This window comes from Corvus hawaiiensis, chromosome Z, assembly GCF_020740725.1.
Source record: "Corvus hawaiiensis isolate bCorHaw1 chromosome Z, bCorHaw1.pri.cur, whole genome shotgun sequence".
NCBI lineage: Eukaryota > Metazoa > Chordata > Aves > Passeriformes > Corvidae > Corvus > Corvus hawaiiensis.
In genome coordinates, this window is record NC_063255.1 from 78,079,320 (window position 1) to 78,091,943 (window position 12,624).

At 39.8% G+C, this 12,624-nt stretch overlaps 1 protein-coding gene across 5 annotated transcripts in view; it reads right to left on the reverse strand.

Annotated features, from left to right (window-relative positions):
* Positions 1 to 12,624, reverse strand: part of VCAN (versican) — a 98,722-nt gene that overhangs the window by 37,906 nt on the left and 48,192 nt on the right. The gene's annotated exons all lie outside the window — the stretch shown is intronic.

Here is a 12,624-nt window from a genome sequence, read left to right on the forward strand (position 1 = left end):
TTCTCAAGAAGACTTTTAATATTCTACAAAGAGCTTCTCCAACACTATCTTTGAGGGGGCAAGCAGTAAAAAGCCTTTTCTCCCTCAAAAACCATCAGATAAGCGTCTGAAGAAGAATTAATAGGGAATTAAACAGAAAACATATTACGATGTTTCCCGAACGTTCTAAACACAAAATATTTCATTCAGAAGAGTTATGGTTTTGTGAAGTCTCTTTCAAAATGGGGCTCTTAACATCTAATCCGGCATCCTGCAGGTAACAGAATTTCACGCTCCTGCAATCTGTCCACTTATTGTTTCAGACCCACATGCTGAGTTATTTGTGAGCAGTAGTACAGTCCAGTCTTTTGCAGAAGGACTGGAGGTCTGATAAAGCCATGAAATTCACATAAAATGTTCTGTGGACTTTAAATAAGGCCCTATATTTTGACAAGAATACAGCTGAATAGGAAAAAAAAAGAAAGAGATTTTAAAGAGACGACTACAACCATTTTGGACTCTGTTTCAAAAGTACTTCACTGCATAATGTGACACTACCACAAAATCCATAACGTTCACCATCAAGAACCCATATTCACGAGACAGGTCGGCATGAAAAATCAAAAGAGTTTGCATTAGTCAAATTATTTCCTGCACTTGATAATCAGAATGTTTTGGGTTTGGCTTCAATAGAGTTACATGAAGATTAAAATGTTATTAGTTATTGTTGGAGTGAGCACAGAGGAGGCCAGAGTTGATCAGAGGGATGGAGCAGCTCTGCTGGGAGGAAAGGCTGCCAGAGCTGGGCTTGTTCAGCCTGCAGAGGAGAAGCTCTGGGGTCACCTCACTGGGGCCTTGCAGGGCCTGAAGGAGCTGCAGGAAACCTGCAGAGAGACAATTGCCAAGGGCTGGAGGGACAGGACACAGGGAATGGCTTCCCAGTGCCAGGCGGCAGGGCTGGATGGGAGATTGGGCAGGAATTGTTCCCTGGCAGGGTGGGCAGGCCCTGGCACAGGGTGCCCAGAGCAGCTGGGGCTGCCCCTGGATCCCTGGCAGTGTCCACGGCCAGGCTGGACACTGGGGCTGGAGCAGCCTGGGACAGTGGCAGGTGTCCCTGCCCATGGCAGGGGTGGCACTGGATGGGCTTTAAGTCCCTTCCCACCCAAACCATTCCATGATTCTGTGGTTCTATGAAAATGTTAATAAAAGACATGCATACACATGTAAATGGTTTTAAAGTGCTGTTTCAAAATCCTTGCACATTTTTGGGATGCTCCTTGTGGGATCGCAAAGGTTACCCACAGAGAGAGCCCATGGACCACTAAAATCCAGACTCCACCTGGAAAACGATGAGGAATCCTCAAAGCAGAAGAGAGTCAAAACGGGTCAAACCCTTTGAAAGACCAGTGAAGCCTCAGACCCGGGCTTGGGAGAGGATCTAGGATGAGGAAAGGCTTAACCATCTTCATGTCATGCACTGACTGCCCTGAAGCTCAGCTCTGCCAGGAACCAGATCTGCAGTCTGGGTGGATTCGAGCAGCTTTAAGACCATGGCTTGCTGAAACTCTTACAGCAAGAAACAAAAATCCAAAACCTCAACCAATTCCACAGGAATGTGTCAGTTTCATTGAATATATTTTGTTTTAAAAGCATACTGAGGAAATAAAAAAGGGATTTGACAAGCTGTCCCCAACACAAAAAAAAAAATTAAAACCTTTCTATTAAGTAGGGGTTCCATTCCCCTTAAGATATTACATTTAAATTGGAACAAAACCATTCCATTTTACAGAAATAAACCAATCAGACAACATCTTTTGCAGTGTTTTGTTTCACAGAAAAGGGATTTTTTTTTCTTTGTTAATATATTGTTCTTTTCATTTAATGTCAAAAGAAATAGGATTTTGAAATACAGACATTTCCTGCTGAAGCAAAATTCCAAGCGTCAGCCTTCAGTACATGCAATTCCTCTAACTTGTGCCATCTTGTAGTATCATTATCCTACCTATGCACAGTCAAAGTGCAGCAGTGCTCCAGGCATACCCCTTCTCTTCTTCAGGAAAAAGTGGGAATACTGCCAAGGAGCTGGTCTAATGCATTAAAGAAACATGGCTACTATTATACACACCTATGTCAAAAAAGTTTTTAAAAAAAAAAGTCCAGAAAGAATTAAATTTTTGATGCTTTTAATCCTTCTGCCTCACATTAACATGACTAGTATATATGATGAGGTCTAGTAAAATCCAGTTCTTGATTACTGTTCACTCTAAATAAACAAAAGGTTTTATTTAGTTCACTTTAAAATGTTTCCCAGCTGGATATATATTTCTAAAATTTTGTTAACTTTGGCTCCCTTTACAAATCCTTAAGGATGTAGGGCAGGTTTCAATAGTTTGGGGTTTGGATTGATTGGGGGTTTTTTTACCTTCTAAATTTTATCAAAATTTATGTTTTGTTATCCCTCTGAGAGTCAAAAGAGATGATTGCATTACACATATATATACATAAATTTACCTTGCATAAAAATCTCAACGACTCAAGTAAACTTCTGGAAGAAAGTAATTGTAAGGAGTGACTTTTTTGCACAGCTGGCTGGGTAAGAGTTGAAAGTAATTCAAGGTGGGTGGTCAGTCTTGCCTACTGAAATTCCCTTATCCAGTCCGTCTGCTTTACCTTATTTGGGTGTTTTCATGCTAAATCCATGAGTATCAATTTCTGGCACGTTCCTGCACTGCAGCCTTGTCACAACCATGCCAGGTCCCCAGGCTGGAGCTGTTGGCTACAGCCAGAGGCACCTGTGGAAAGTGGATGTCACTTAGGTAGACATATGTTCTGCACAGGGCTCTGGGCTCACTCACCCCTGCCAAACTCTAAAGCAACAGACAGGATGATGCAGAGTCCATGTCGCAAAGAAAGGAACTGTTTTATTATAAAAGCATATCGTGGAGCCCTCTGGCAGTACCCGGCGTTTCCTTCGTTCGTCTCCCCCACCCGACAATAAACTCGTTAAAAAGAAGCAGACTGAGTGAAATGTCAAGTTGTTAAAAATGGCAGCTTTGCCGTGTCGAGGCTGAGCCCCAGCACAGGCAGGATACAGCTCCCTGGATAACGCCTGGATATTTGTCATGCAACATTCTGAGCACAGTCATTCCCACTTCCTTTCTGCTCCAATATGTCACTACCAAAACACGACTCCAGCCCATGGTGCCTCCTCCTGAGCAGTCCTGGACGTGAGCATCCTTCCAATGACAGCAGATCCCTTGCTGCCTACAGAGAAGACAATTCTGAAGCTCTGCAGGGCTAAACAACCCAAACCCAAACAGTTGTCATGCAATAAATCATTTTTCTCCAGATGGAATCCAAAACAAAGCAAGGAGTCAGACTGTATCTGACTTAGCTGGTGTGTCTGGGTGTGTGTAGAGGGGAGTCCAACTCTGCAGGAAGAGCTGGTTGGGAAAGAGCAACTGTTCACCAAAATGACTTCATCCTTTATTTCTTGTGTGATATTCCATGACTGAGGTGGAAACACTGAGATATCAATGGATTTTGTGCTTTCCTGTCCCACTTCACCACCATCCCTTCATTACATTTACATCCTACTAATTGGGAGAACCTCAAATGCTTCTGCCATGACAAAGATGGCACAAGAAAGAGCCAGTTCTGGCCCTACCAATATGAGGAGAGAGAGTCCTCTGCAAAAAGAATCAAAAATTGATGTACCACAACATGAACTGGGGCAAAAGTCAGAATACACTTAGAATCTCAAAGCATATGCCCACACTTTGAGTGCTCCTGCGGCTGCTCAGGGCTGTAAGGAATATTCCTTCCCCTCTCCCTTTTTCCACTAATACCAAAAACACTTGGCTTTAGGAAAAAAAATTTGCAGTATACTCCTTAATGTGGCAGCTTGGGAAAAATAATAGGTTGACATCACATTATTTTAGGAATAATAAAGGTTGTTCCACATGCTGGGCATATACTAAATTTTACCTCCTTGATTTATCTCTTGAGACGAATTTTATGTGGCAAAAATAAAGCCAGAAAATATTTTGCAGTTCAAGCTCCAAAACAGGAAGGAAAGGAAGGAAAGGAAGGAAAGGAAGGAAAGGAAGGAAAGGAAGGAAAGGAAGGAAAGGAAGGAAAGGAAGGAAAGGAAGGAAAGGAAGGAAAGGAAGGAAAGGAAGGAAAGGAAGGAAAGGAAGGAAAGGAAGGAAGGAAATGTCTTTTTTTCTGAGAACTGAAGCTATGATGACAATTACCCCACCTGCTCTACCCCAAAATTCTCTTTTTACAGATATCTGGAGAATTTTATTTCCCTTATCATGATGCTTTTCTGGCATTTTATGTCCTACCATTTCTAAAGCATTTTTTCAGGTACCTTGTAAGAATTTAATTCAATGCCTGCACAAGCCCCCTGGTCACATTCTTTGGCTGCAGTCCCTGCTCTTTTGGGGCATTATTTTGAGCTATTAGTCATGTGGCAAGACACAATTGTTTTCTGGTGGCAATTTTTTTTTTTTTGTGTTTCATTTTTCTTCACTGAAATATGACTACAACTTTGTTCGGGGAAAACAGTCTTGTCGGACCCTTTTGCATGTACAAAAATTTATTTAGTTGCTACAGAAGTGGCAGTGATAACTCAAGTTACTGTGGGATCTTCATAACTTCTTAAATGCTAATGAGTTTTAGAATACGTAATTAGAGTAATTCCATGCATAAATATTGACATACGTGGCACAAGGATTTTTGCACATAGATCTGAGTCCTGTGCTTTGCAAATATTACTCAGAAGACATAAAGTGGATTCTGCAATTGCAATTCTAATGGATTATTCTCAGTATCATCCCTTACCTCTGAAAAAAAAAAAAAAAAGAAGATAAAAATTCTTTAAATGTATCTATTGGAGTTAATAAATAAAATTGTTTTGGTTATTAAACACCCAAAGCAGCCTAGGGATAAACCAGAGATTCTCAGTTAAATCAGCATAAGTCTGTAAAGGCTCCTCTGCTGCAGCTGGAGTGACACAAATGTTTCTCTCTATCAGACAGAATTTCAAATAGTGCATACAGAACATGAGTGGTTCTTTAACCATGTAATCACATAATTTCTTCTTTCAAGAACCTTTTTCATCTCACCTTTCTTTTCTTTCTGTTTTGTTTTGTTTTTCCCTGACAAAACTGGAATATTTGTTCTGGGAAAATATTAATTTGTTTTTAGAAACACTTGGGGTTTTTTTGAAAAAGACATTTCTCTTGGACAGTAATTGAGATCAAAGGTTTTAAGCCAACTACAGCTGAAAATAGATGCCTTGCTGTGGTAGCCTTACTGAAAATCAGCAGAGGGAGACATATTTTTGACTATAAACTACTGCCACAAACTCCATCCTGTGCTAACATGGTGATATTTCTGCAGAATTAGTTCACACCTGACAGGCTCTGTATGTGGTCAGAAAAAATTAAAAAAAAAAAAAAAATATATATATATATATATAGGTCAAGAAGTCAAACAATTCAATTAAGGTGTGAACAAGTCCATGTCTGAAGAACATTTTGGGTTAATCCTTGGTCTTGTCAGTTGGACCAAGTGTCCACAGCATTTCCCAAGGACTCATGAATTTTGCTTCTAATGTTCAATATTTAACTGAACATGTGACTGGAAACTCACTACAAGCCAGAGTAGTGAATATATTAGTAACCCCAGAATCATTTTGCTCACCACTTTCAAGAAAAGAAAAGCAATGGTTTAGGAAAATATCCCACAATGAAATACAATCAAAAATCTCAGTGCTACTCTGTGTACATATAGGCACATTCTTTGCTGCTATTTTGGCAAAAACAACCCAAAAAAATACATCAAATATGTGGAAATTCTTTTTCTAATGCCAAAAAACCTCCCACTGAAACTATGGGACTCCTGCTTGAGGAGGTGCTACATGTAAAATCCAAGAGTATGGTCTAAAGTTAAAAATTAATGTTTCTTGTGCACTCTTTGAGCTAATGATGAGTATCAAAGAGGTAATCAAGTCTAGCAGAGGTAGTAGCAAGGCAGGCAGGGACTACAGGAAGACCTTCCTGACCAGTAATAAAATTCCAACTTCTGTCCTCTTCAGGAAGCAGAGTTTTCATACTGAATATTACTCATTTAAGAAAAGGAGTAATACAAGACTTGTCAGAAAAGTCCTAATGCACTGAGCAGCTTGGAAAAAAAAATAAAAATAATTACCCCATAAAGAAACATTGATAACTTCAGCAATATGTTCCCAAAGACAACACAAAATATGCAGGAGCCACTCTGCACACATCCTCATTTGTGGCAGGAAAATATTCTGAAAGACACCAGTGGGTGTTTTGTATATTATTGATCAAATTTATGGCCTAACCACTTCAAAAAGAGAGGAAGATTTTAAAAGACTGGCTGGATTAGCAAGGATTAATCCAAGCATTAAACTGAAAATGTGCAAAAACTGCAAAAAATGACCACCGAAAACTCTGTACTAAGAAAGTTACAATCTGGACACGTTCAGAAAACTTTGGTACAGAAAACCACTTTCCTCAAAAAAATTAAGTCATATTGCATCACCATGTAAAAGACAGCTCATCTTTTCTGCATTAGGATTTCTTAAGGCTTTCTCCACACATAAACAAAACCTCTAAAAGGATTCCTGTTCTTCACAGCAGAAGTATGAAAAACTACATTGTACCTATGAATAAAATTCCTTCATTTCTCTCATGAATAAACAAAGAGCTATAAGAAAGCTGGAAATGTGTAATCCCTATGTCTAGATCTGAGACGTCTCCTTGGATACAATGCAAAAACAGCAGGGAATGTGTAGGCATCCTCTGAACAGTATTTAATGTGAGGGCACTGTTCCTTGTATCTATGGATGTCTAGAAAGGAATGTGGAAAAAGAAATTTTTGTTCTATAATAAGTCTTTCTTCAGGAAGAGCCAGCAATAGTGGCCTAAAGACCACTTGTTAATTCAGTTTTAGCTTCTTGTGAAACTTTCTAAGTATCAAGTTTCAGCTCTGTTGGATATGGGGCTGGTAGGGTTGGTTGGGTTTTTTTTTTTTTCTTTTCCTTTGTTTTGAGAAAAGGAGACGTGCACAAAAAAGCTTGAATTTATTAAAATTACTTGGTTTTTTGCTTTCATACAGGGCATCACTGCTGTTCCATTTTAAATTGAATTTATATGGATGGTGTATTTTAAAAAGCTCTCCACATCACCAGCAAAGAAAAAAAAAGATTATTTTAATATAGAAAAACCCCAACAGGTTTAATTAAACAACAGATCTACCAGTTTGGATTGAATTCAAGCATGAAGAAAAATAATCACCTAATTATACAATGATCCAGAAGCTGCAAACTGTTATGAAGACATTCTGATGCCTACCATCCCCACATCCCCACAACAGCTCTGCTCTCAATCACCTCATTGGAATTAATGTGGTGTAATTACACTGGGGAAGATGATATCAGGATCTGGCCACATTGCTCAGCGTTTAACACTTCAGTTAGTCGAGGCACGAGAAGAACGTGGCCATCTCTACGCCAGGTCTTATGAATAACACAAAGAGTTTGGTCATTCAGGACATGAAAATTACTTCAGTCAGACCTGCTTCCCTGGGAAATGAACTTCAGAATATTACAGTTAATAAGGAGACAAACCCAGCCCTCCATTTAAAAAAAAAAAAAAAAAAAAGGGGAGATTTTGCATTTAATTAGGTGGGAAATTGCTCCTGCTCATGTGGCCACTTTTGCTGCTGCTTCAAGATCCCACCCGAAATGAACTCAGTTCAGCCTAGCTGCAAGACAGCATCTTTCCTGACAGTAAACCTTGGCTTGAAATAGGTCCTATGAAGAAACCATAGCTTTCAGTAGCATATACACTTCATTTGAGGAAAAACAAATGGTGATTTCAGCACACAAAAGACAAAGTCTCTTCCCCTTCAGCAGAAGTCTCTCTTAACACAATAATTAGCACATGTACTTTTTGAAAGGCACACCAAAAACTGTACCTAGCACGTGTGCGTGTACAACAAATGATGCTGCCCAGAGAGATTATTTGCCAGAGGGCATAAATAACTTAAAGGAGAACAATGTGGGTACAGATGAAGAGAGATGCAAGCCTAGACGCTGCAAGCTCTTAGATAGTCTCTCTTGCATGTGAGGTGCTGCCTGGAAGAGGCAGTGTGAGGCTTGCTGCTGCTGTCTCTCCTCTGCTCTGGTCATCCCAACACCCCCAGCCCCCAGAGCAGAGCCAGCATCTTCTCTCCATTCCCACTCTCGACACACACAGCCCCCCCCCCCCCCCCCAGAAGTTACCAAAACCAGGGCTGAAAAAGGGGACATGGTCATTCTCTGTGACTGAGTAGAGAAATAAAAGTATCAAGGGATAAGTGTCAGGAAGAAAAAAGACCTATTCCGGCTAAAGACAATGATGGCAAGAATAAACACGGGTATAAACTGGCCAAGAAGCAATTCAGGCTAGATATTAGAATCAGGCTTAAAGAGAGCCATGACCATCTTTGACAGCCCTCCAGAAGGAGCCGTGAAGACAACAAGATTAAATGAATTTCAAGGCAAGGCCTAAGATGGACCTGAAAAGACTCTATTTTGCCTCCTTTGTTAAGGTTTATGACTATCACTCATTACCATTCTGCATTTCATTCAAATTTCACATGCCCTCTCGCACTGCTGAGACAGAAATATGCATGTCAGAGAATTACATGTTGAAACACAAAGGTTTGTAAGCCCTTTCCATAAAATTCCACATCTACAAAGCACAAGTTCCTACAATTTCATTCTCTTCAAAGCTGGAGGGGACAAGAAACCAGACAGAGCTGGTGTGGGTCCCAGAGTCCAACAAGCAGTTTGAAACATATTCACTAAATAAAGACTTTTAAATGTCTCCAAAAAATGCAGGTGTGCAAATTACTCCTGATTCAGACAGGAGTTATGTTTCCAGCATCCCCTCAACCACTGTTAAACAACACCCCCACAAGCATTTTTCAGCTCATAAAAGCTTTATGAGCTGAAAAGTTCCTTCAGGTTTGTTTTTTTTTTTTCCCAGCTGCTAATCCACGACCTGCCAGCACCAGCAGCAGCCCTCACCACTATGAAACATCGGAGCTGTGAGGACACAACAGGGCACAGGGTGGCAACTTCTGCATCCTCACAGTGCAAGACAAACTCCTGTGTCCCATCTGCTGCTGTGGGAAGACGTGCATGTGGTAACACCTCAGAGTGCAGGGGTATTTGGCTTCCTCACTCTCGTGATTCCGGGGGAAAAACTCCTGGTTCCACTCCAGTGAATGGAAGTTCCAGGTCCTTTCCATTCTGAAACATGTGCGTGGTCCTTTTTGTAGCATAAAAAGGGATGTTTCCTCGTGTGCAAGGATATTTTCCTCATTAATTGAAACACCTGCCCTAGATCTGCCCATGTGCCATGGGCTGTCAGAAACAACAAGTCTTATTATCCTGATTAATTTGTGCACCTGTCTCATGTTCGCCCACATGGAAGAGTGTGGATTTTTTGTACATTTTCAAAACTGCTGTACTCTTACACAAATAAACAGCTTTATCTCTTTAGCTCTGTGTCCTTTCTTATCAGCTCTAAGATGCATCCCCCTGAATTTAAATTGTGCTTGACCTTCCACCAGGCCTCCAAATTGCTTCTGTTTCCATGATTTGGTTTGGTTTTTTTTAAATTTAACAGTAACTGAAACTTCCTTTATGAAAGTTTTCATTGACTGCAAGCATGCATTTTAAAAGTTAGGAGAAAAGCTATTTACCACTTGGATAAGAAGAGGTCCTCTAGGAGAAACATTTTTTTTTTGGTCTAATAAATGGAAAGTCTTAGAAATTATAATATTTAATAGAAACTTTCAGTTATATAAATTGTACTACTTCATATTAAGGTGGATGCGGGTGTGAGATAGAGTAATATCCTGGATTTTAATTCAATTCAACACCTTTGCAGCTTCAGCCTGCAGTAACAATGAAGAATAATATCCCCCCACATTCCATACATCCACAGCACATTCCATATATCAACAGCACATTCCAGCCCAAAGACTTCAAAGCTCTTCAGAGAAGTTGGTGCCAGTTTGGTGAGGGTTTGAGAAGGAGGAGCACAAGGCACAAGGAATCCCTTCCTGCCTCTCCTTCCACCTGTGCTTGGCCACAGGTGAACGCAGCTGAGCCAGGGCTGCTCCCACCATCACAAGGCCCTGTTCTGCAAGGGATGCTCTCTGTCCTGCTTGACGGAAACTGATAAAATTATCTCAAGTTTTCAGAAATTCACCCATTTAGCACAGCCTTTCTCTTCCATGTGGAATGTAAAACGCTGCTCCTATCTAACCGAGCCTAATGGCACCTCCGTGGAGCACTTAAATGTTATAGTGTCCACACTGTGGATGGCAAATGGAGCTGCAGAGAGCAATATTCAGCTGTGTAATAGCAAGGCTTTTTATTGTAATTGAGTGATAGGAAACAAAACATGGTGCTGAATTTCTGCTGAGCCCTGCCTCACTGTTAAACTGTTGCTTCTGGCAAAAGCTGAATAACAAGGAGGTGAAGAATGAGGGGGAAAGAATAATCTCGTGAATAGTTCCAGCACTTATGCAAACACAAAAAGGAAAATATATTCATTTATAGACAATGCCATCTGTATATAACCTCTCATTATTATTCCTATTTCAAACAGCTATTTTTTGAAGGGCTTTGGCAAGCAAGCTGTCCTTTCTTAGGAGGAACTTTTGGACTTTTGACTTGAAAATCCAAGAAGGCCTTTGCTTATAACCTTCACAGATTAACTTTATCTAAAAATGCTAAGCTGTATTACCTTGACAACATGCCAAAGGAGGAAAGACCTTTGTTTTATCAGAGATGTAATGACGAAAACTGTATTTATAGTTTCTGGTCAGCTGAGAATAGAAAGACAGAGGTACAGTTTATGTAGTTCTTTATGACTGTGGATAAATTCCCAAATAAAGAATGATCGAATCAGAAGTTAAACTACATCCTCGTGAAAGGTATATGTTGGTAATATTTGCCAAATTCATTCCTCTTCATCACCCCCTATACACATTTTCCCCAGCACAAAGAAAAGTTTATGGACTAAGGAACAATGAAGGGAAACTGGGTTTGACAGGATTTTTCAGAGGCTGTCTTTCATTTCCGTAGCAATAAAATAAATCAATCCAAACCCTCAGAGAGAATAAATCTTTGGCAGTTCTAACTGAATTTGGGGTAAGCAGGTATAGGGTGCCATGAGTCTGTGGATAGCTAAGTGGAGGAATTCCCACTGCCAGGGCCTGAAAAAAGAAAAGCAAGGAAAACTCCTTTTTAAACTTGCACTAGACACAGGATGAGGGCCTCTGTGCTTAAACAGAACACAGACAGTGGCATACTGAGAATTTAATAATATTTCAAGAAAATAAACTTTTTGTCTCTCCTTACAAACTAAATAATTCTTAAAGGCAGATTTTTAAGGATGTATACTTTTAAGTCTGCTTATAAACACCCTGACATATATGCACATCTGTACCTGGGAAATGCATGCACAGCTTTGAAAGTTTTTGAAGGTGAAGAAAACAAATCCTGAAGAAAGTTTGTCTTAAAGACCTGATCACCCAAGGCAGAGAAAGAGCAGCTATGAAGAGTCCTTCAGATAATCCACTTTGAAACAAATCTTAATTTAAAGATTCACAGTACCCACGCTATCCTGAAAAAAAAAGGTGTAAAATAAGACACTCCCTGATGCACATGCAGACAAATCTCCTACATCCACACCCTTCCACACCATCCTACTTCTTTCCACCACCTGAAACACACAGTTCACCCAGCACAACCCACTGTCCTGTATGCAACAAACTGTAGCATAACTCAAAAATCTAATAGGAAAAACAAGGTCACTACTACCTAGTCCAGCTACTCATTTTGAAGTCAAATTAAGTGAATTTCCACAGGTACAAAAGGACTCAATATGTGGGTTAAATCTTGTCTTCAGAAGTTATCCTTCTGCTCTGACTTACTGGACTTGCATCATTTACTAGAGACCCTCAAGACGCTGGTAACACATAAAGACAAAATAATGATAGTACACCACAGAAACAAAAGTTTCAGAACTACCATTTTCTGAAATAGAAGGCTAAGCTGCTGTTGATATAATTTGTGCAGATTTGCATCCTGTAAATATAAAGCAGGATAATAAGCATAACGTGGGAAAAGATACCAAGCCAAGGTTTGAAATGTACGGCACATCTCAAGGAAAAAATCCACTACTGGCTTTTGATTTTTGAATGGAACCCTACCAAGCACAAACCTGACAAAACCATCCAAAAGACTCCAATAATTATGAATTCTGCTGGATGAGTTCTTCAGAGGCACGGAGGTTATGGCCGAGAACCAAAGAGAAAACAGTTTCTGACACAACCATTCAAAAGCCATGCATGTAGTTAAGGTATATAAGACAGAAAAAAAAAAATCCATTTCTTACTGTGTTCCTTCAAAAGAAGAAAATAATTATTATACAACTATACGATAATTAAACACAACAAAACATTGAACCTAGCAGAAATTCTGTGCTTTGTACTGCTTGTCAGTTCCTTTACTTTTCATTTTAAAACATAAAAGTTTTAACATGA